The following is a 23,781-nucleotide window of genomic DNA, read 5'->3' on the forward strand; positions in this document are numbered from 1 at the left end:
CAGATGAAATGAGATGACAGGTGGAAAGCCACATACACTAAACGCTCAAAAATCAGTAATTAGAACGAAAAAAAAAAGACAAAAAATTGGTAATTATGTGCCCCTTTTCAGGGCACTTTGGATTCATCTCTGTTTCCTCAGCATTTACAGCACAACTTGGTACATGGTTGGGGTTCATTTTTTGCATCAGTAAATTAGCACTTTTTTTTCTTTTATGCCCACAAGGTTTGTGAGATCTTAGTTCTCTGACCAGAGATTGAACCCAGGCCACAGAAGTGAAGGTGCTGAGTCCTAACCACTGGACTGTCAGGGAATTCCCTATTTCATTTGATTTTCACTGGACAATAGTCCAGTGATATAGGTAAGGTAGAGATTATTATTTCTATTTTTTAGGTGGAGAAACTGAGGCCCAGAGAAATGAAGTGACCTGCTTAGTATCGGCCAGATGGTAACCAGAACTGTCTCCTGTCAGAGCTTTTGCTTTTAGCCCTTTTATGTTTTATATGGTCATAATGATTAGATGGATTTTGAATGAAACAGTCTTTTTGTTTTTCTCCACGTCCTTGGTCCACCTGGTCCCAATTTGCCATACATAAATTTCCTAAAATGCTGCTTCTTCAGTTCACACCTTCGCTCCGAAATCATCACTGTGTCCCTACGATCAGGTTTAAATGCGCTGGGCTGGTGTTCCGGGCTCTCCCTGACCTGGCCCCAGTCTGCCTTTCTCACTACAGGGCTGTCTCAAACCCTACTCTCCATCCAGCCCCGTAGGTTTACTTATTGCCTTTGTGCTTCCTCTCCTCCATACTTTTGCTGCAGCCGTTTCATGAAATCCATCCAACCCTCACTCAGTCACTCAGTCGTGTCCGAATCTTTGCAACCACATGGACTGTAGCCTACCAGGCTCCGCCGTCCCTGGGATTCTCCAGGCAAGAACACTGGAGTGGGTTGCCATTTCCTTCTCCAATGCATGAAAGTGAAAAGTGAAAGTGAAGTCGCTCAGTTGTAAATAGCCCTTAAGTCCCCACTGCTAAGATTCCTCAGTCCTCATCTGCCTCTGAATGTGTGATAACCGGAGCAGCATTTATTGACCAGCTACTGTGCATCAGGTCATTGTTCCCATTCTCTCTCCACTGAGGCAGATAGTAACACCTTGATATTAAAGGTGAGGAAACTCACAGCTGAGAGTCATCAGCAAGCATTTCCTGGGTACCAACTCTGTGCCAAACAGCACTGGTTATACAATGATGGACAAAAGGATGTGGTCCCTGCCCTCATGGAGCTTCCATTCTTGTGAGAAATGGAAGAGAGCAAAGCCATGAATATGCAAATCGCCAGGGAAGCCCAGTTATAATGATATCATTATTATTAATTCTAATAACTGCCAGGAAAGGAAAGAACTGGGTTCCATGAGACTAGCAGGGGGGACCAGTCTGGATTTAGAGGATAGATGAGGCTGAGAAGGGAATTAAAAAAAAATTATTTATTTAAAATATTCAGTCATGCCAGGTCTTAGTTGCAGCTTGTGAAATCTAATTCCCAGACCCGGGATGGAACCCAGGCCCCCTCCATTGGGAGTACAGAGCTTTAGCCACTGGGGCACCAGGGAAGTCCTTGAGAAGGGGATTTTAAACTGAGACCTGAAGGATTTCAAAGACTGGGAAAGAGAATGTTCCAGGTAAAGGGCACAACTTAAGAACATGTTTCCAAGCAACAAAGAACTTGGCATAATGTAGCAGTGGGAGCCACAGCCGCCTCAACCAGGACTTAAGCCTAAGAACCACCCTTCAGAGGGAATCTCTAACCTCAAACATGTCCGAGCCGAGAACCATGGGGAGCCTGGGGCTCAGCGGGCTGTAACCCTAAACATCCAGGTTCCAACCCTGCTGGGGTCCTAGAGACACTTCTCTCTTGCCCACTCTTCTCAAAAGCAAAGATTCCTGAACCCGCCTGTAGGAGGTGTGTGGGCTGAGCTTTGGCCGACACCAGAGATGGACTCTGCTTCTGAGTTGGGGGGCAAATCTGTGCAGCAGAAACTTTAACTTGAAAGAAAAGGTAAATTCACTTCTCAGATCTCTCCTCTTGGGTTGCATGCCTGTGATCAACACTTACATAACAAAGTGTCCATTTAGTTGCTTTTATTTCCTGTTCCGAAGGGTCTCTTGAATCAGCATTGTCTCTGTGCCTTTTGCACGTGGCAGCTGAGGAACACTACAGAGTATTAATTCACAGTAATGTGTACCTACATAAGTCTGGACATGACTTGTGAAGCATGGTAGCAATTCTTCATGTTGGATGAAGAATTGGATGATATTTTAAGAACAGTCCGGTTTTCCTAAAAGTGTTAAATAAGATGAAATTAAAACTTCTAAAAACCATTTAAATTTGATTAATTGAGGGATATTTATTAAGTGTAAACTATATTTGCCTTCAACTTTTAATATATCATTTTGAATATATTCGAGGAAAAGTCACTTTTCGAAACATACATGAAAAATAATTTTAATTAAAAAGTTTAACATTTACTTAGTTACTTTAAGGAGAATGTATTCACATTTTGTACACTTTGAATGCAGTGACATGTTTTTAATCCTTGGAGAGTTAGTCTGGGTCCAGATCATGATAGAAGCAGAAAATAGCCAAATGAAACACAGAAAAGAATAAAAAGAATCTTCAGAGTTTTGTTGGGGACCTTCCCTAGTGGTTCAGCTGGTAAAGAATCTGCCTGCAATGCGGGAGACTTGGGTTTGATCCCTGGGTTGGGAAGAGCCTCTGGAGAAGGGAAAGGCTACCCACTCCAGTATTCTGGCCTGGAGAATTCCATAGTCCATGGGGTTGCAAAGAGTTGGACATGACTGAGTGAGTTTCACTTTCACTTTTCACAGTGGGAAACTTAGAGATGTGTGTGAAACTTAGAGATGGGTCAGTGTTTAGATTTGGGCCAAGGATGGGTAGGTTTAGGATTGGCCATTAAGACTTTGCTGAAAATGAGAGTTTAGTGATAAGATTCATGTCAAGAACACACATAGGGTCTTGCTTGGTGGTCCAGGGGCTAAGAGTTTGCACTCCAAATACAGGGGGCCTGGCTTTGATCCCTGGTCGGGAAACTAGATCCCACATGCCGCAACTAAGAGTTCTTATGCTGCAATTAAAAGAAAACAAAACAAAACAAAAAAAGATCCTGAATGCTGCAACTAAGGCCTGGAACATTCAAATAAATACCAAAAAAATTTTTTTAAAAAGAACACATATCTTCTGGTACCTTCTGCTCTGACACCAGAACACCAAGCCTCTCCACAAAGAAAAACAAGCTTGAGACTTTGTAACTACACTTTGTTCTGGTCTAAAAATGACATTTCTCTTTGACCATTGGCATTAGTCACCAGACTCAATTCCACTGGAATTTTAGCTATTTCCTAAAATTAAATCTACTTTCAGAAGACAAAGATTTGCTACCACCAATGACTTGGATGCTGATCAATAACGACTCCTACCACGTGCTGGGCGTTGTTCCCAGTGCTTTCAGCTGATTCTTATAGCACACTTGTGTGTCTGTGGCTCAGAGAAGCTAAGTAATTTGTCTAAGGTCACACCGCTGGTGCTTGGTGGAGCCATTCCATGGACAAGCGCCTGCTAGGTGTGCGGTATTCACTTGTGTTATCTCTAGTCCCTGTGGAAACTTTGAAAGGCAGGTGAGCACATGAGTTCACCTCTCCATTTTCTAGACAGTAAAGTGGTGACAATAACTGTATCTGACTTTATGGAAGTTGTGAAAAGCAAATGGATTGATCCACGTTCGGTGCTTAGTGCAGTGCCTGGCATAGAACCGATGTCTTATCAAGGTCAGCTGTGTGGTGCTTTATGTATAAGGAAAGTAGGGCCCAGTCCTAGAGACTCGAACCCAGCCCTCCCTGGCTCAGCCTGTGTGGTGCAAAGGAGAAAAGAGGGGATTTTGGAGAAAGTCTGAAGCAGTGGTTAAGAGCTGGAGATTTTACCCAGAAACAGACCCATGCGTCCTGCTTTTCCATGTCCCAGCGGGGTGACCTTGGGGAAGTTATCCCCCTTGCTTAGAGCCTATTGCCCTGAGCTTCAGTTTCTCAATCTGGCAAAATACATTTGTATCGTGAAAGAATCCATTCAGGTGGGCTTTTCAGAAACCGGGAAACTCCAGCTGCCTCCGGTGTTCAGGCTCTTGTAAAATAGAAAATAGGTCTTAGCTTTGAAATGACCGATTTTTGTCAGCTTTATTTTGTTGAAGAATGGGGCTTCTTTTATCCGTCAGGGTGCTATTGATGTCACATAGCCCCTGGCAGACTGTTCTAGAAGGGAGTTTCTCTCAGTGAGCTCTAGCCTTGCAGTGCCAGGGTCTTAGTCTTTTTTTTTTGGCTGCATCGGTTCTCAGCTGTGGCATGTGAACTCTTAGTTGCGGCGTGTGGGGTCTAGTTCCCTGACCAGGCATCAAACCCAGGCCCATGCATTGGGAGCTTGGCGTCTTAGCCACTGGACCACCAGGGAAGTCCCCAGGGTCCTAGTCTTAGCCTTGCTTCTTGGATAAGGAAACAGAGGCTAAGGAAGGTTAAGCCACTGTCCAGGGTCTCACAGGAGGACAGGCGGGAGTGAGCAGGATTCAGGTCAGCTGTTTGAGCTCAGAGCCTGGGCTGAAGGAAGCCCTAGTGACTGTTGGGCGCTGGCCGAAGGAGCTGAAAATGGTGTTCCAGCTTGGTTTTTTCCTCATGGAATGCACAGGCTGTGAGATGAGGTTATTGGGAGGCACAGAGAATAAAACTGGGGCACTGATGTCTCCTCTAGAAAAGGAGAACATGACAAATAATATTACTGGGGTTTCTGAAATGCTTGAAATTACTCCTTGCAGTAAAGCAGTGATTCTCAAAGCAGGTTCCCTGGACCAGCAGCATTACTGGGGAACACGTTAGAAGCATGGATGCACAGACCTCACCTCTGACTATCAGCAGCTCTGGGCTGGGGCCCAGCCTTCAGCATTCTAGCATAGCCTCTGGGAATTCACATGCCCACCTGACTCTGAGAACCACTCAGCCCAGCACCGTCTCCAAGAGGCCTTCGAGAAATGAGGATACTATCTCCCCACTGGGTAGTTCCCCACACGTCTCTGAATGATGTCACAGGAGCGATGAAGAAAAGCTCTCTGAGGCCAGGGACTTTGTCCATTCTGTTCACAGCTGTCTCTCCAGGGCCCACGGTGTGTGATGAGTAACTAAATGGGGAGAGAGAGACAAAGAACTGTCTTGGATGCTGTGAATGGGGAGGGGAGACCCCGCCTGTTTCTTATTCTGTCTTGATCCTGCAACATGTGACTCTAGTGTTTCTAGTGTTTAAATATCCAGATTTCTGGCACAAGTGGGCCCTTAAACACCTGTCTCTCCACCTAGTGCTCAGGGAGGAGATGTGGCCTTCTGCTACCCCTGGTGGAGCAGCCGCCTGGCTGTTGTTCTAAGTCCGTTTGTCTCCAATGTGGTGTATGCCTGTGGCAGGTACACTATTTGACAGGCAATTTATGAGACTTTTTCTTCAAAAACGTTTCCTTTTTTTCCCATCCAATGTTCATTTTTTTTCCTCCAGTGGTGTTTTTTTTTTTTTTCTTTATTTTTGAAACAATTTCAAATTGACACATAAGTTTCAAGAATAGTGTGATAAACTCTGGAATACCCTTGGCCAGAGACCGAGAGGTTTTTCCTACTGTCCCAGTATTGGCCGTTATAGGTTCAGGGGAACACTTTGCATTGGTCGTGATGTCTCTCTAGTCCTCCTCAATCTCTGAGGAATTGTCAAGGGCAATTCTGCTCTGTGCGATTTTCACTTATGGGTGTGTGTGTGTGTGTGTGCATTAGTCACTTAGTCGTGTCCGACTCTTTGTGACCCCGTAGACTGTAGCCCACCAGGCTCCTTTGTCCATGGAATTCTCCAGGCAAGAATACTGGAGTGAGTTGCCATTTCCTTCTCCATCACTTATGCGTAATTACCCTGATTTAATAGTTACCTTCAGGCCCAACCTCCGAATAAGAAGCCACTTCCTGGACATTGTCTCAACTGAATCCTTAAGGGTGACCAGGGACTATGAACCCAACCTAAAGCCGTGTAAGTGACAGGTAACAGAAGCCCAGTGTAAAGTAGCATAAGCACAAAAGATTGCACCCTCAACTAGGTCAGCTAGAGGCAGTCTCACCTCTGGCATGGCTGTACCCAGGGGCTCAAAAGGCGTCCCCAAGTCCCTCTCTCTCACACTCTCTGCTCTCCTCTGCGTTCCTGGGAAAGGTGACTTCAGACGACTCCCTGAGCTCATTAGCTCCCCCAAGCGGACGCCTGACTGGCTGCACTTTGGTCCCTTGCTTACCCCTGGATCTAAGTCCTAGGATGGGTGTACTCTGATTGGCCAGCTCAGACCTGTGCCCGCCTCTGGGCGGGGCTCTCTGTGATTTGCGAGAACAGTAGTTCTGAAAAAGGAAAGAGGATTTCTTCCTCTTCTGACCGCTCGGTGAGCAGTCCGCACCCGGAGCTGCTGTTGGAGTGAGGAATAATAATAGCAGCAGCTGTAGCCGTAACATTTATTGAGAGCTTGCTGGGTTCTGGGCATCGTTCTAAGTGGGTTTCCTATCAATTAGCTCATTTAATACTTAGCCATATTGTGCCGTCGATTTTTACTTTCATACATGCTTTCCATACCAGCAGCTTCACAGACAGGTGCAGTCACTTGCCCAAGGCCAACACAACTAGTACGCAGCAGAACCTGGTGCCCCACACCCTCGGGCGTCACTCTAGAGTGCGTCCTGGTGCACACAGAAGTTCGCCCTCCAGTTACCTCTCAGTGGTAGAACCAGGTCTCCTGCTCCAGGCTGGGGCTGTCACGTGGCACGGTCATCCCCCGGTGCACCTATGAACCTGGGGCAAGTGGAACGCCTGGGCCCAGATCGTTTATGGGAAGTTTGCTGTTACCCACAGAGCAGAGAGCAGGGCCCCGAGCCCCAAGAAACAGAAAACAGACGGAGTGAGTTTAGAGCAGTGGTTGACACGGGCTGCCCACAAGAATACTCGGGGGAGCTGAAGCCATATCCCAGGCCAATTAACCAGAATCTCTGGGGTGGAGCCCAGGCATGAATATTCTTTAAGCTTCCCCAGGTGAATTCAGTGTCCAGCCCAGGCAGATAATCACTAGTTTGTAGGCTTTCTAGCTTAATAGAAATAACCATAGTTTAAGATCTGCCTGGGTTTGACTGTTCTTTAGTAAGAAAGCATGAAGGTTCTGGCTGAATCAGTTTCACAAGGTTTTTGTGTAACCTGAGTGTCCAGAGCTGAAAAGCCTGTGGCTGTTTTGAAGAATCAAACATTATATTAAATTTTGGTGAAAATTTCTAACTCTGTAGCCTTCCTTTCTGGAAAAAGAAAATAAAATCCTTTAAAAAATATCCACCTGGGCTTGAGATTTGGCTTCACTGTCACAAGCTGTGTGATTTTGTGCCAGTCACTTACCTTCTCTAAGTCTCAATTTCCTCGTCTGTGGGAAAGTTCTAAGTCCCTCTTCTTTATGTGAAAATCAAATGAGATGATACCTATAAGACCTCCAGCATAGAACTGGCACTCAGCTCCATTCTTACTATCAAGGAGGAGTCAGGACAGAAGTGGCTTCTGCAGGACCGTCCAGGGAGTCAGTGCCAACGACTCACCATCCCTAGGCTGAGGCTGTGGAATGGACTCTGGGAGCCTCAGACCCCAGCCCCTCCCGCCTTGATCTTCCACCCTCGCAGAGGGGCCTAAGGCTTTTGAATAGGGTGAGCTTGGGATGGAATGGGCCGGGTGGGAGTTGGGGCAGAGTTGGATGGGGAAACGGGGAAGTCAGGGTGTGTGCACTGACTTAGTCTTACCACCAGGAGGCGACAGGAACCCACCCACTGCGAGAAGAACAGTCAGGCTGAAGGAGCGGACGACTGGGGATAACACAAAGATATTAGAGGACTTTTTTGAGTACTAGGTAAATGCTAAAGCCTTATTTTCTTTCATTTCCATTTACTTCATGCAGGAGTCCTGGGGTAGGTGCCATTACCCTCCTTTACGGGATGAAACTGAGGTGGTGCTGGTGACTGGCAACCAGGAATTTAACTGAAATCAGTCAGACTCCAGGTTAGTCTCTTAATCACTGAAGTCATATGTCGCAGCTGCAAGGGTCTTTAGAAATTCTCCCGCCATGTGATTCCCAAACCTGTTTGATGATAAAAATCACCTGAGGCTCTTCAAAAAATTCCAAATTCCTGGGTCCCAGGACAGGCATTGAATTAGAATTTCCCAGGAAAATGGGCTTGGGCATGTGTCTGGTTAACAGAAGTCCCTGTTTGGAAATGTGATCTGCTGTCAGAGAGGGAAAGTGTCCTGCCCAAGGTCACACAGCCAATCCCCTCCAACCTCCTCATACCCTCTGATTCAGAAACCAGGCCACACCCACCCCCTCCAAAGATGAGACAGTATATAGCACATGCCCTGGGTATATGCCCAAAAGAGTTAGAAGCAGGATCCTGAAGAGGTATTTGAACACCCATATTCACAGCAGCATTATTCTTAACTGCTGAAAGGTGGACACCACCCAGGTGTCCGTCAACAGGTGAATGAATAAGCAAATGTGGTGCATGCACGTGTGCACGCTCAGTTGTGTCCGACTCTTTGTGACTCCGTCGACTGTATGTAGCTCTCCAGTCTCCTCTGTCCATGGACCTTTCCAGGAAAGAATCCTGGAGTGGGTTGCCGTTTCCTTTTCCAGAAGCAAATGTGGTATAAACATACAATTAAGTATTATTCAATCTTAAAAAGAAAGGAAATTTTGACATATGCTACAGCATGGATGGGAGAAGGCAATGGCAACCCACTCCATTACTCTTGCCTGGCAAATCCCATGGACGGAGGAGCCTGGCAGGCTGCAGTCCCTGGGGTCGCTAGGAGTTGGACACTACTGAGCAACTTCCCTTTCACTTTTCACTTTCATGCATTGGAGAAGGAAATGGCAACCCACTCCAGTGTTCTTGCCTGGAGAATCCCAGGGCTGCCGTCTCTGGGGTCGCACAGAGTCGGACACGACTGAAGTGACTTAGCACAGCATGGATAAACTTTGAGTACATTAGGCTCAGTGAGATAAGGCCATCCATAAAAAGACAAATACTGTGTGATTCTGCTTATATGATATACCTAAAATAGTCAGATTATTTTCATAGAGGCAGGAAGTATAATGGGCCTGAGGGGAGGGAGCAATGGGGAGTGACTGTTTAATGGTAACAGAGTTTCAGATTTGCCAAATAAAAATAGTTCCAGAGATGGCTGGTTGCACAATAATATGAAGGCTACTGACATTGAGCATCACCAACTCAATGGACATGAATTTGAGTCAACTCGGGGAGATAGTGAAGGACAGGGAAGCCTGGCATGCTGCAGGCCATGGGGTTGCAAAGAGTCAGACACGACCTAACTACTGAACAACACCAGCAACTGACATTGAACTGTATATTTTAAAATGTTTAAGACGGTAAATTTTATGTGTATTTTACTACAATACAACAATTAGAAAAAATGATAAGATGATCTGTGCCCAGCCCTGGAGGGTTGATAGAGGTGAAGAGTGAGAAGGTAAGTGTGATTTTCTTCTTTTGAATGAATTTATGAATAAATATATGTGGAATTTGATGAGTGTTGATTGTCAATCATCTCTTTTCCTCAAAGAGGATTACACTAATAATGTATGGATACACTTTTTTCCTAGTAACTTCACCAACTTTTGGTTCTATTATTTTGCCTTTTTTTCTATTTAATGGGTGAGAGAGAGTACTTCATTATTATTTAAATTTGCATTAACATTTGTTAGATTTAGAGTGGAAGGTCCAGAATTGACCAACGCCGTTGACAGCATCAGAATGGTTTTCCTCAAAATGTTAATGCTTGATTTATTATACTAAATGAAACAAGTCCATGTTTATTGTTAAAGTAAATTTAAAAACCTACTAGGTCTGTTAACAGAGAAGAGAAAGTGGCTTCTGCTTGAGCTCTGGCCTTAGGGTTTCTGCTTATTTAGCATGAATTCCAGGTTCTGAGATGGAGGCTCTTGAAGCAGAAGGCTCATGAAGTCGAGGACCACGAATGTAAAAACTCGTGTTCATTTTGCTTCATCACCTGCCAGTCCTCCCAGTGGCTGTTATTGTTATTATTTTTAAATATTTATTTGTTTATTTTGGCTGCACCGGGTCTCAGCATGCAGGATCTTCGATCTTTCTTGCAGCTCGTGGGATCCCTAGCTGCTCCATGTGTGATCTGCTTTAGTTGCGGCATGTGGGATCTACTTCCCTGACCAGGGATTAAACCTGGGTCGCCTGCATTGGGAGTGCAGACTCTTAGCCATTGGACCGCCAGGGAAGTCCCCTAGTAGCTGTTGTTATGTTCCTCCTAGGTCATTCTCCTTAGTTTTTTTTTTTTTTAAATTGGAATATAGTTGATTTATAATGTGTTAGTTTCAGGTGTACAGCAAAGCGAACCAGTTATACACACAGCGGGCGTTTCTCTTGTTGCGGAGCGTGGCTCTCTGTGCCCAGGCTTTCGTAGCTGTGGCTTGAAAGCTCTAGAGCGTGGGCTTCAGTAGTTGCGGTGCGTGGACTTAGTCGCTCCCCAGCAAGTGGAATCTTCCCAGAGCAGGGATTGAACCCACGTTCCCTGCCTTGGCAGGCAGATTCTTAACCACTAGACTACCAGGGAAGCCCCATAGCCATTGCTTTTTAGATTCTGTTCCCATATAGGCCATTTTAGACTATCGAGGAGAGTTCCCTGTGCCGTACAGTAGGTCCCTATTAGTTCTCTATTTCATACGTAGCAGGTCACTCTCCTTGTGATGGGGTAAAAATGATCAGGGAGAGGCTGGGCACAGAGATGTGTTCTCACTCCCTTCCCCACCCCCATCCCCAAAAGAGTCCTGTAATTACGGGTCCACTTTCTCCTCCCTGCCTTCCCTTCCTGAAGAAGGAGTGATTCTTCCCCATGGGAAAGTAGCTGCTGAGTTGAGCTAGATGTGGAAGAGGAGCGTTTTTTCTTTTCTTTTCTTTTTTTTGGTGGCAGATGGAGATTGAGTAGCTTCGGGGCATGAAGAAAGAGAAGAGAGGAAAAGGGGGTTTAACGAGTGTGGCTTTGAACTATGTACCTGACTCCCTTTAAATCCTCCGAGAGGTGTGACCAAAGAATGAAATTGCTTGTTAATTACATTGGCTGTTGGGCTGTGTTTCTGGTGCCGTTCTGGGACTGGATCATGTGTGGCCACATTTTATTAGGGTTCCACCCTTGCTAATGAAGACCTTGGGCACGAGTACTTCAGCCTCCAACACCCTGGGGACTTGGCTCCTTGACAGCCCTGCCACCCACCCCCAAGACCACACCCCAGTCCCTGTCATCACCTGAAACTGCTCTACCTCTGAAATTGCACTTCAGACGCCCCAGTCTCTAGTGACAGTCTCCTCCCCGACCCCTGCCCACTCTCCTCCCCCACACCTCTCCTCTGACCCTGTTGGGGCTTCTAGCCCATTGATCCCTGTTGGTCTTCTTTTTTTCTGTTGGTAACAACACTCACTTACTCCTTGGAAGAAACTTGGTTTTTTTCTCCCATATGGATATGATGCGAATGAGGCTGACTATACCCTCAATTTTATTTCAGACCCTTGGCCACAGCATTGGGTCAGGGGTGAGCCTGGGAGAGCCAACCTCAGGGGACACTTTTTTTCTGCTCCTGTGGCTCACCTGGTAGGACTTAGCCAGGGCTGTCCTGGGGTCAAGAGCCTGCAGGATAATGAGAAAAGCTGAGCAGAGACGGGAGGTTCCTAATAGTCTTGTTGGAGTATCTGGAACTAGCCATTCCTGAAACTACCCTGGGCTTTTCGGCTATGTGAGTCAATGTCTGAGATCCATGAGTCAGGATTGGACTGTATCACCTGAAACAGACCTGGCCATTACAGGGCTGCTCCACTGAGGCTCTAGACGAGGGATACCGAGATGTGGTTGCTCATCAGAATCACATGGGTAAGGGGGTACTTTCCTGGCAGTCCAGTGATCAAGACTCTGCTTCCACCACAGGGGTCGTGGGTTTCACCCCTAGTCAGGGAACTAAGACCTTGCATGTCAGCATGGTGCAGCCAAAGAACAAAACAAAAGAATCACATGGGAAGATTTTTTTTTTTCCTTAAAACCTTTATAGATACAGAAAAAAGACTAAAACATAAATATACAAGTGAATGTATTATTACAAGACCGACTCCCATGTAACCTCGTTAAGGTCTAGAAAGATAACAGCAGGGACTTCCCTGACGGTCCAGTGGTTAAGATGCTGTGCTTCCAGTGCAGGGGCCGCAGGTTCAATCCCTGATCAGGGAACTCGGACAGCGAGGCCCAAAAACAAAGCAGAACACTGTCAGACTCAAAGCCTCAGCCCCTCCTGCCCCTCATGGAACCACTGCCCTGATCGGGTCCTCGCATCCTTCCATCTTTTTCAGCCTGAGGATGCCTTCCTAAACACCATGGGGGCAGTTCTGCCTGTTTTAGAGTGTTGTACAAATGGAATTACTTATTAATCTTAATGAAACCAAATTTGTCAGGCTTTTCATGTAAGGTTGGTGCTTTTGTGACAGGAAATGTAATCTGTCACTACCCTGAGGCTTTCATCCTCAACCTTTTCTTTCACCTTCTATCATCTCGTGTAATCTTTAGTGTTCTGCCCTCCATGTGATGACAGCCCATCCGAGATTATTTGTTTATGGTGTGTGGCAAGGATCAAGTTTCACTTTCTCCCCATGTGAACACTCAATCCGTTTATTGAAAAAGCTCGTCTTTGCCTGCGCTCTTATTGCCACATAGACCGTAACTCCTGTCCTCCTCTGTGTCCCTCTCCAGTCTTCTTCAGTCTGTCTATACTGACCCAAGTATCACCCTCTCCTAATCACTGTACTTTATCAAGTTTTGCTATCCAGTTGAGTGATATTCCCATGTTGGGCTGTTTTGTTTTTTCATTTACATACATATTTTAGAATCAACCTGTCACATTCTACCAAAAAAATCACCCATGAAGATTTTGATTTGATTGCATTGCATTCATATCTCCTAATCCTTTTTAAAAAGAAAATGTACACATATTAAAAAGAGATTTAAGATGGGGAAGACCTAACAAAATTTGTGTTTTTTTCCAGCTTATTGAGATATAATTGACATACAACACTGTGTATGTTAAAAGTATACAATGTGATGATTTGATACATTTATAAATTGCAAAATGATTGCTACCATAGCGTTAGCTAACATTCCATCCTGTCTCATAATTACCATTTCTTTTGTGTGGTAAGGACAGTTAAGATCTTCTCTCTTAGCAATTTCAAGTATGTAATAGAGTATTATTAGCTATAATCACCATGCTGTATTTTATACCCCCAGAACTTATTAATCTTATGACTGGAAGTTTGTATCCTGGAAGTTTGCCTTCCAATCTTTGAATGTGGTATATATGTGTGTGTGTGTGTACATGTGTACTCATATGTATATGTATGCATACACTTATTCAGTTAATTAAAATTTTTTCTCTTTGAATTTATTTCTTGATAATTGTTGGGGGCTTCCTTGATGGCTCAGTGGTAAAGAAGCCCCCTGCTGATGCAGGAAATGGGGTTCAGTCCCTGGGTTTGGAAGATCCCCCGGAGAAGGAAACGGCAACCCACTCCAGTGTTCTTGCCTGGGAAATCCCATGGACAGAAAAGCCTGGCAGGCTGCAGTCCATGCGGTTGCAAAAGAGTCAGACACAACTTAGTGACTAAAACAGCAATAACAACAGATAATGGCTATATTTTCTAGTGCTTTAAGAAATTATCTATTTTTGGCTGCGCTGGGGTCTTAGTTGCTGCACATGGACTTTCTCCAGCTGCAGGGAGCAGGGCCGTCTCATTGCGGCGGCTCCCCTTGCTGTGGAGCACAGGCACTTGGGCTTAGTTGCCCCAAGGCATGTAGAGTCTTCCCGGAGCAGGGGTTGAGCACGTGTTCCCTGCATTGGCAGGCAGATTCTTTACCACAGGATTACCAGGGAAGTCCTTAGTGCTGTTTTTTAAAAACATCTGTTTACTTGGCTGCGTTGGGTCTTAGTTGCAGCACGTGGGGTCTTTGTTGCATCATCTTTCACTGCAACACATGGAGCGTCTAGTCATGGCACACAGGCTTAGCTGTCTTGTGGCATGTGGGATCTTAATTCCCTGACCAGGGGTCAAACTCACGTCCCCTGCATTGCAAGGCAGATTCTTAACCATTGGACCACAAACGAAGTCCCTTTTGGAAGTCCCTTTCAGCTGCTTGCTGCTGCTACTGCTGCTAAGTCACTTCAGTCGTGTCCGACTCTGTGCGACCCCATAGACGGCAGCCCACCAGGCTCCTCTGTCCATGGGATTCTCCAGGCAAGAACACAGTGTCTTATTTAAAATCCAGATCCTGTGGCTCAGCCTCTGAAGAGTCTGAGTGAGTAGTTTTGGGTGAGCGAGCCCATGTACACTGTTAAACCATCTGAATTTCTTTTTTTTTCTTTTAATTTGGCTATGGTGAGAGGTGGTGGTTCTAACTCATTGTCTCCCTGGTGGGATCCCAGTGAGTCAGCAACACTTATTAAGTACATTCTTCCCTCACCAAATTGAAATCCTGCATTGTCACATTTTAAATCAAATCTATTTTGGTATCTGTTCGTGTGCTCTTGTGTTACGCTGGATTTTTCATCATTGTCTTGACCAGTCTTGGAAAAGTCTTAATAGGAATCAGAGTTCTGGAAAAGCCCATCTTCCCCATGTCCTTAGCCAGACTTGAAGATAGTGAGCATCCCATATTACTGGATACACCTGGCAAGACATGTACAATCCCAGCATACACAGGATTGCTTCTGCACGGTGTGGTTATATATGCGTCTCTGCATGAGTTTTCTCCCTGACAGCCTTGCCAGCCACCCAGCCCCACTACGGCTCTGCTGCAGACTAATCTCATTACACCCTTCATCCCTGTTTATGGTCTCTGCTCAGCCTCCTCCCTGTATCTAATCCTCGTCTGGCCGGTCTTTCCCTTCTCTTGTCCCATCTCCTGCTCCTTTACTAAAAACCCTTCACGAGCCCGTCCAAATTCAGACATGGGAAGCACCCTGGGATTTGTCTTCTGTGGACAATTCCTTCGTCTCCTAGCTCTTCTGGAATACCGAGTCTCCCTGGGGACACGGCTTTCCCCGCCACTAGCTCAAATGGTGACTGTCTTCTCTCTCTCGCTCCTCTTGCCATGGGGCCAAGAAGAGGTGGGGTCGGCGATCGACTCATTCCACTTCCAGAACGTGACCCTTCCTTCTTCCCTCCGCCCCACAGCTTTAAATCTCATGCTATTTAACCGAACTGGTATTACAGAGCTACTGGCCCTTGGTCACTCCTGATTCCTTGAAGGGAACCTAATTTAGTGAACCTAATTCACTGCACCTTCTCTTAAATACCACTCCAGTCATAATTTTTTTGAAGTCTAATTGACCTACAATACTGTATTAGCTCCTGGTGCACAACTTGGTGACTCAGTATTTCTGTGCATGACACAGGGCTCACCACAATAAGTTCCCATCTGTCACCTGTACAAAGATATTACGTAATTATTGACTCTGTTCCCCACGTGGTACATTTCATCCCTGTGACTCATTTATTTTGAAACTGGAAGTTTCTATGTATTAATTTCCTTCTCCTGTTTCACTCATTCCTCTCCCCTCACCCCTTTGGCAACCATCTGTTCTCTGTATCTCTGACTCTGTTTCTATTTTGTTGTTTGTTCATTTATTTTTTAGGTTCCACATGTAAGTAAAATAATACAGTGTCTTTTTCTGTCTGACTTAGTTCACTTATCATGATACCCTGTAGGTCTATCCATGTTGTTTCAAAAGGCAAGATTTCATGATTTTTTTTTTTTATGGTTGAGTAATACTCTAGTCAAGGCTATGGTTTTTCCAGTGGTCATGTATGGATGTGAGAGTTGGACTGTGAAGAAGGCTGAGCACCAAAGAATTGATGGTTTTGAACTGTGGTGTTGGAGAAGACTCTTGAGAGTCCCTTGGACTGCAAGGAGATCCAACCAGTCCATTCTGAAGGAGATCAGTCCTGGGTGTTCTTTGGAAGGACTGATGCTAAAGCTGAAACTCCAGTACTTTGGCCACCTCATGCGAAGAGTTGACTCATTGGAAAAGACTCTGATGCTGGGAGGGATTGGGGGCAGGAGGAGAAGGGGACGACAGAGGATGAAATGGCTGGATGGCATCACCGACTCGATGGACGTGAGTCTGAGTGAACTCCGGGAGTTAGTGATGGACAGGGAGGCCTGGAGTGCTGTGATTCATGGGGTCGAAAAGAGTTGGACACGACTGAGGACTGATCTGAACTGAAGTAATATTCTGTTGTATAGTAGGAGTAGTGTTAGTCACTCAGTTGTGTCTGAGTCTGTGTGACCCCATGGACTGCAGCTCACCAGGATTCTCTGTCCATGGGATTCTCTAGGCAAGAATACTGGAGTTGGTGGCCATTCCCTTCTCCAGGAGATCCTCCCCACCCAGGGATAGAACCTGGGTCTCCTGCATTGCAGACAGATTCTTTACCTTCTGAGCCACCAGGGAAGCCCATATACACAGATATGTATATACTGCATCTTGTTTATCCACTCATCTATCGATGGGCTTCCCAGGTGGCACAGTTGCTAAAGAATCCACCTATAATGCAGGAGACACAAGAGGTGCGGGTTTGATCCCTGGGTCTTGAAGATCTCCTGGAGAATGGCATGGCAATGCAGTCCAGTATTCTTGCCTGGATAAGCCCATGGACAGAGGAGTCTGGCAGGTGATGGTCCATGACGGGCACTTAGGTTTCTTTCATATCTTGGCTTTTGTAAATAATGCTGTAACAAACATGGGGTGCATGTATCTTATCCAATAGGTGGTTCTGTTTTCCTAGAGAAAACACCTAGAAGTGGAATTGCTGGATTGTACGATTGTTCTTTTGTTAATTGTTTTGAGGACCCTTCATACCATTTTCCATAGTGGTTACACCAATTTACATTCTCACCAACAGTACAGGAGGGTTCCCTTTTCTCCACATCCCCACTAACACTTGTTATGTTTTGTCTTTTTGATGATATCCGTTCCAACAGGTGATGTCTCCTTGTGGTTTTGATTTGTATTTCCCCAACAATTAGTGAAGTTCAATGTCTTTTCATGTGCCTGTTGGCCATCTGTACATCTTCCTTGGGAAAAATGTCTATTCAGCCCCTGCCCATTTATTTATTTGGCTGCACCAGGTTTTCGATCTTCTTGCAGCATATGGGGTCTTTAGTTACAGCATGGGAACTCTTAGTTGCAGCACATGGGATCTATTTCCTGACCAGAGATAGAATCTGGGCCTCCTGCTTTGGAAGCGCAGTTGTCTTAGCCACTGGACTACCAGGGAAGTCCCACCCCTGGCCATTTTTCAATGGACTGTTTGTTCCAGCCATAATTCTTTACATGTTCAGTGTTCACATAGATGGTCCTTCTCCTCCCCTGGTCCCTCTGTCCCCTGACTCCTCTCTACCTGTGCCCTTGCCTTCATCTGGCCTCAGCTCTCTGTCGCGGGGTCACACCTGAGGCTCTACTATTACCAAGGACAGGCCCCTCATTTGGGCTTGCTCTTTGCTGGCCCTGCCTGAGATCCAAGCTGTAGGCACCCTCTCTCCATTTAACTCCCCACCCTCCCTGATTCTTCATCTCAGTTGCTTTGGGCACTGCCTTTGCCCATTTTGTAGTTTGCAGTTTTCGTTATTTTCTGGTTTCCTCAGAGATGGTCTTTCTGTTCCTCGGTTCATCAATATGAGATCACACTGGGTTTGTGTGCCCTGGTTATCTGTTGCTGCATAACTTAGTGGTGTAAAACAATAGCTGGTTTATTTGGTCGGGATTTTGTGGGTCGGCAGTTTAGTTGAGCTCAGCTGGGCGATTCTTCTGCTGGTCTCTCCTGGCGGCAGTCATCTGGTGGCTCGGCTGGGGCTGGGTGAACGCCCCAAGACAGTTGGCCTGTAGGTGCTGGCTGTCTGCAGGGCTGTGTGGTCTCTCATTCTCCAGGAGGACCATCCTGGCTCCTTTCCCTGGAAGTCTCAGGGCAGTGAGAGAGTGGACAGTCAGGGCCAGTGCAAGCTGCAAAACTTCTGAGGACTGGTCTCAGAACACCCACAAAATCACCTTTGCCATATTCTGTTGGTCACAGCACATTACAAGCCCAGGTGGCATTTAAGGGGGTGGAGACGTAGGTGTCCACTTGACAGGAGTTGCTGTCAAGTCACACTTTGAAGGGATTTACACACAGAGAGGGGAGGGACTGTCACTATCTTATTTTGCCATCTCTCCCAGTGTGTCAGCTGGTACAGCTGGGAGAGTTACTGAGCAGTTTTCTTGGTTGATTTTTTTTTTTTTAATGTGGACCATTTTTTAAAAGTCTTTATTGAAGTTGTTGTAATATTGCTTCCATTTTTAGCTGCAAGGCATATGAGATCTTAGCCCCCTGACCAGGGATTGAACCTGCACCCCCTAATTTGGAAGATGAAGTCTAAACCACTGGACCACCAGAAAAGTCTCTGCTTGGTTGATTAACTAAAGCCTGGACTCAGTGACTGACTCTGTTCAGTGAAGTTGAGGTGCTAGCACGTCCCTGAAATTATGTAGAAAGAATCCCAACGTGCAGGAGGGAAGAAATGTGTATTTGTCATGTGTGATGGGCACATCCCCGCCTCACTGCATCCCCTGTGAAGTCCCAGAGGACACATCCCTCCGAGGGCACTAGGGATTCTGTACCAGTGTCGCCAGCTCTGTGCTGGCTGCTTCCCATAGGCCAGGAATACCAGGGGGCCCACCCCTGAGATGGGCTCCCATATTTCAATGGGAAAGCCGGAGTCCTGGAGCAGGAGGGGCTACAGGGCAGCGTTTAGTCACCAGAAACATCATGGACATTGGAGAATGGCAATCAGAATGTTTTGATCTGTATGGATTTTGAGGGTGCCCAATTGATCATGGTATCCCTAGGAATAAAATAGATGAACAACCTATAAAATATTTCTTAATCTACAAAGCCAGAACCCTTAGTTCGCACAGTAATGGTCACAGTCCCCACCCAGTCTATGGACCTAAAGCAGTTCATAACCTCAGAGCCCTTTGACTGACTTAAGGCTGGGGTCCCTCTGAGATGGGATCTTGCAAGCTCCTGTAAGCATGCAATATATATCTTCCAAGCTTTCCTCCAAGGACCCTGCAGCCATTTACTAGGGTAGCTGTGTCTTGGGTAAAGGGACATTCTCAGCCTCTTTGGAGATCACTAGATACCGGTTTTGAATTGTCATTAATTCCTGGCAACCAAAAAGGCCAGTAAGGCCTTACGGTGGTCAGATGATAAATTGAATTTTGGCTAAAGTCTAAATCACAAAGAGCCAAGCAGAATCACAGACCCATCCTGTGATTGTTTTCCTAGTTCTTGAATGAATACTTGGCCAGTGGTAGAATCCTCATATTAGATCTCAGAACCATGGTAAAAAGGCTATTTTGGCAGGAAGTACCACAAAGAAGAATCTCAGAATTAACCGTCCCTAACCAGGTAGTAGGAGAAGGCAATGGCACCCCACTCCAGTACTCTTGCCTGGAAAATCCCATGGACGGAGGAGCCTGGTAGGCTGCAGTCCATGGGGTCGCTAAGAGTCGAACACGACTGAGCGACTTCACTTTGACTTTTCACTTTCATGTATTAGAGAAGGAAATGGCAACCCACTCCAGTATTCTTGCCTGGAGGATCTCAGGGATGGGGGAGCCTGGTGGGCTGCCATCTATGGAGTCACACAGAGTCGGACACGACTGAAGCGACTTAGCAGCAGCAACCAGGTAGTAAAGTAAAAGCAATTTTGCAACATGGGGAAGCAACATGGATGATGCTACCTTGCACACGCCCATTTATTATCTTACCTGCTTGGCTTGTACAAAAAAAGATGGCTTTAAGAGAACATTTCTGTAATTCATTGTAAACATAATCAGATGGTGATTCCAATTGCACCTGCTGTTCCAGATGCATCATCTTTATTGGAACAAATTATGGCTGCATGTCCCCCTGGTTAGCACTACTGACCTGGCAAATGATATTTTCTTTGTAACAGCTTGCAAGTGGTACCAAAGGCGGTTTAAATCACTTACCAGGCCCAACAGTATTTGTTTACAGTCTTCTTCAGGGCCAAGTCAACCCTCTAGTTCTCTCATAACCTAGTGTGCAGAGGTTTTCATCATCCCAGTATCTGACAGAACATCAAGGCCTTTACGATGCTCATTTGATAGGACCTGAGAAACAAGGACTTTAGACACCTAAGTAAGGCCCAACCAAGCCAGAGGGTGGGAGACAAAGCCCGTGAAAATGCAGGGACTTGCCATCTCAACAACCTTCCTGGGGATACACAGGGGTTTGGTGCAAGTTGGGTTATTTCCTTAAAGGTGAGTGTGGTGCCTTCTACTGCCTCTGACCGAAGATGAGGCCCAGTGCTTCATGGGTCTCTTTGGATTTCGAAGGTGTTATGGTTTGAATTGCATTTCCCAAGAAGATATGTTGACATTCTAACCCCCTATGTCTCAGAAGGTGACCTCATTTAGAAATAGAGTTTTGGTAGATGTAATCAAGTTAGCATGAGGTCATTAGGGTGGACCCTAATCTAACATGACTGGTGTTCTTGTAAGAAGAGGCCAAGGTCACATGAAGACATGGACACACAGGGAGAAGGCCAGGTTTGGGTGGAGGCAGAGATTATAGTGATGTGTCTACAACCCAAGGAACAGTGAGAACTGCTTGGAACAACCGGAAGCTGAGAGGTGGAACGTCATGTGATAAGTTCTCACCTAGACCCTTTGAGAGAGTATGGCCCCGTGACACCTTGATACCAGACTTCCAGCCTCTAGAACTATGAGAAAATTAATTTCTGTCTTTTTAAAATTTATTTGATTATTTATTTGGCTGCTCCAGGTCTCAGTTGTAGCACACGAGGTCTTCAACCTTTGTTGCAGCGTGTGGGATCAAGATTGCTGACCAGGGAGTGAACTTAGGTCCCTTGCATTGGGAGCGCAGAGTCATAGCCCACTGGACCACCAGGAAGTCCCCTTTCTGCAGTTTTAAGCCAACCTGTTACAGCAGTCCTGGGAAATGAATACAGGGGCGATGCACATCACAGGGAGTGTACAACTCAGATCCATTTACTGAGTTTTGAGCGGGGTCCAGGGAGAGGCAGGCTCTGTAGCAGGCTCAGGCTGTAGTGCAGATGGCTCCATCACTTGGGCCTTTTATGATCCAACCGAGGAAGCCCTGATGGGGAATCATAGCACACACATTTAAGTTTGCTGAGCAATTCCATGCTGTGGTGTGCAGAGAACTGCTTTCCTTCTGATTTAGCTGCATGCTTGCTGGGACCTGGTGGAGACTGAATGTCTGGGGATGGAACATCAAGTGGCTGTTTGTTCTGAGATGCCTATTAGGTACTGGGAGTCATCTGACCCATCAAGTCACAAGAGAGACAACATCTTGAAGTATGGGGTTCGTCTTATAGGATGAACTTTTGGAGAAGCACCCAGAATATACAGACCTGGAAATCAAACGGTGAAAATGTACATGGTTCCTTTCATAAGTACATCTGTCTATAGATGGCTCCTGTTCCTGCAATTCTGAGCTCTGCTGGTTTAAAGGTCATGATACCCAGTAGAGAAATTTCTTCCGCCATGGGATATGACATTGATATCATTGACCTGGAAGCTGAGACCGCTTCCTGGTCAGTTGGGGCTCCTCATGTCACTGAGCCCACAGGTAAAGGAAAGGGTTACTCTACCTGCTGGAATGGCTGAACCTGGTGACTAAGGGCAAAGGGGGCTGCTACTACACAGTGAGGTCAGACATCTAGAATCGGGGATGTGTCCCGGGTGCCTCTTAGTGCTTCACATTCCCAAGTAAAAGTGAATGGAAAACAATAGCAACCAGCAAAAGGCAGGACCACTGAGAACTCATACCCTTCATATTAAATAAAGGGCTACCCCACCACATAAATAATTCAACCAGCTACGGTGCTAGCTGAAGGAAGAAAGAACACAGAATGGGGAATGGAAGAAAGAAGTTACTGTCATCAAGTACAGTCTTGTAGTGAATTACCGAAATGAGAATAGGCTAGCTAGGTACACTTTCTTACTTATTCTACACACACACACACACACACACACACACAGAGCTAGTTTCCTAGTGCTACCGTAACAAAGGCACAGGGTGAGTGTCTTAAAAACAACAGAAATCTATTCTCTGACAGTTCAGGAGGTGGAGTCTGACATCTGGTGGTTTCTTGGCTTGTAGACACATCACCCTAAGCTCTGCCTCTGAGAACATGCTGTTCTTTCTGGGTCCATATCTTCACATGTCATTTGCCACTTCCTGTAGGAACACCAGTCAGATTGGATTAGGGTCCACCCTAGCGACCTCATCTAGACTTTATTACATCTGCAAAGACTCTATCTCTAAATGAGGTCACATTCTGAGGTACCGTTAGGACATTAACCCATCCTTTTGGGAGACCCAACTCTACCCATAAGACACATACACACATGCGTGTGTGTGAAGTTGCTTCAGTCGTGTCTGACTTTGCCACCCTATGGACCATAGCCCGCCAGGCTCCTCTGTCCATGGGATTCTCTAGGCAAGAATACTGGAGAGGATTGCCATGCCCTCCTCCAGGGGGTCTTCCCGATCCAGGGATGGAACCCACTTCTCTTTCATCTCCTGCGTTGGAGGTGGGTTCTTCATCACTAGGGCCATCTGGGAAGCTCCTGCCCCCCCACCCCACAAACACATATACATATAAAGAAATATATATGTAGCTTTATATTATCAGCATCAATGCAGTCATTAACATCACTTAGCGATGGCTGTACAGACTTAGTGTGTCCCCTTTTGGGGCAAGGCTGAGAATATCTTCATTTATTTGAAGGATAGTGGGATCTAGCTTGTTAGGCAGAAGCGTCCATTTGTTTTGCTGGAATATGAAAGTTCAAATATAGGTGGCAGGGTGGAATTGGATGCTGAGGAGCCAGGGGGTGGCTTGGGTGGATTGTTACTGTCTTTCCGCTCCTAATCGACCCTTCTGTGTTCTGCTCTGATGTGCTGAAGCTGGAACTCGGCGGCATTTCCATGGCTAGATAGCGTCCTGCGAGCTTCTGCCAGCAGAGGGCGATAGAGGGAAGACCGGGCGGCCGGAGCTGAGACGTGCCCGGCTGCTTCTGGGCTTGAGCAGTATTTCACCAGCAGTGGGCGCAAATCACCCCGGGGCAGCAAAGGTTGGCTTCCGCCTCCAGCTTGATTCGGGGGTCCAGGCTTCAGCCTCCCCGCAGTCTCTTGATACACTCACATGATGACACAGCATCTCTCCTTGGGGGTGGAGCCCAGTACCATCCCTTCCTCGGAGCAGTTGGGATGGTAGCAGCCACTGGATCCCACCTCTTTTCCAAGGTCCAGAACTCACCTCCAAGCTGCTGCTGCTGCTAAGTCACTTCAGTCGTGTCCGACTCTGTGCGACCCCATAGAGAGCAGCCCACCAGGCTCCGCCGTCCCTGGAAGCCTCCCTTTTAGCGTCTTTTCATCATTCCCCCAGCGCTTCAGGTGGGAGTTGCTTCTTGGCTTAGCGTATATCTTG

General features: G+C 46.2%; 2 long non-coding RNA genes across 9 annotated transcripts; one reads left to right on the top strand and one right to left on the bottom strand.

The window, feature by feature from the left end:
• Positions 1–5,053: 5,053 nt before the first annotated feature.
• On the bottom strand, positions 5,054–8,166 carry LOC147346653 (uncharacterized). Of its 8 annotated transcripts, none has more exons than XR_015153051.1 (5): positions 8,042–8,166; positions 7,896–7,958; positions 7,504–7,554; positions 6,836–6,915; positions 5,054–5,233 (listed from the first exon to the last, which is right to left on the bottom strand). It is a non-coding gene; the product is annotated as an uncharacterized LOC147346653 (long non-coding RNA). The 8 variants fall into 8 exon arrangements; XR_015153049.1 differs by having other exon boundaries at positions 6,836–6,933; XR_015153050.1 differs by having other exon boundaries at positions 6,836–6,933; positions 7,886–7,958.
• LOC147346654 (uncharacterized) lies at positions 7,679–23,396 on the top strand. Its single transcript, XR_015153066.1, has 3 exons — positions 7,679–7,802; positions 8,051–8,151; positions 23,259–23,396. It is a non-coding gene; the product is annotated as an uncharacterized LOC147346654 (long non-coding RNA).
• Positions 23,397–23,781: the final 385 nt, after the last annotated feature.

This window comes from Bos grunniens, chromosome 23 (genome assembly GCF_055505025.1).
Source record: "Bos grunniens cultivar Pamir isolate PY7600 chromosome 23, Bosgru_T2T1.0, whole genome shotgun sequence".
Lineage (NCBI taxonomy): Eukaryota > Metazoa > Chordata > Mammalia > Artiodactyla > Bovidae > Bos > Bos grunniens.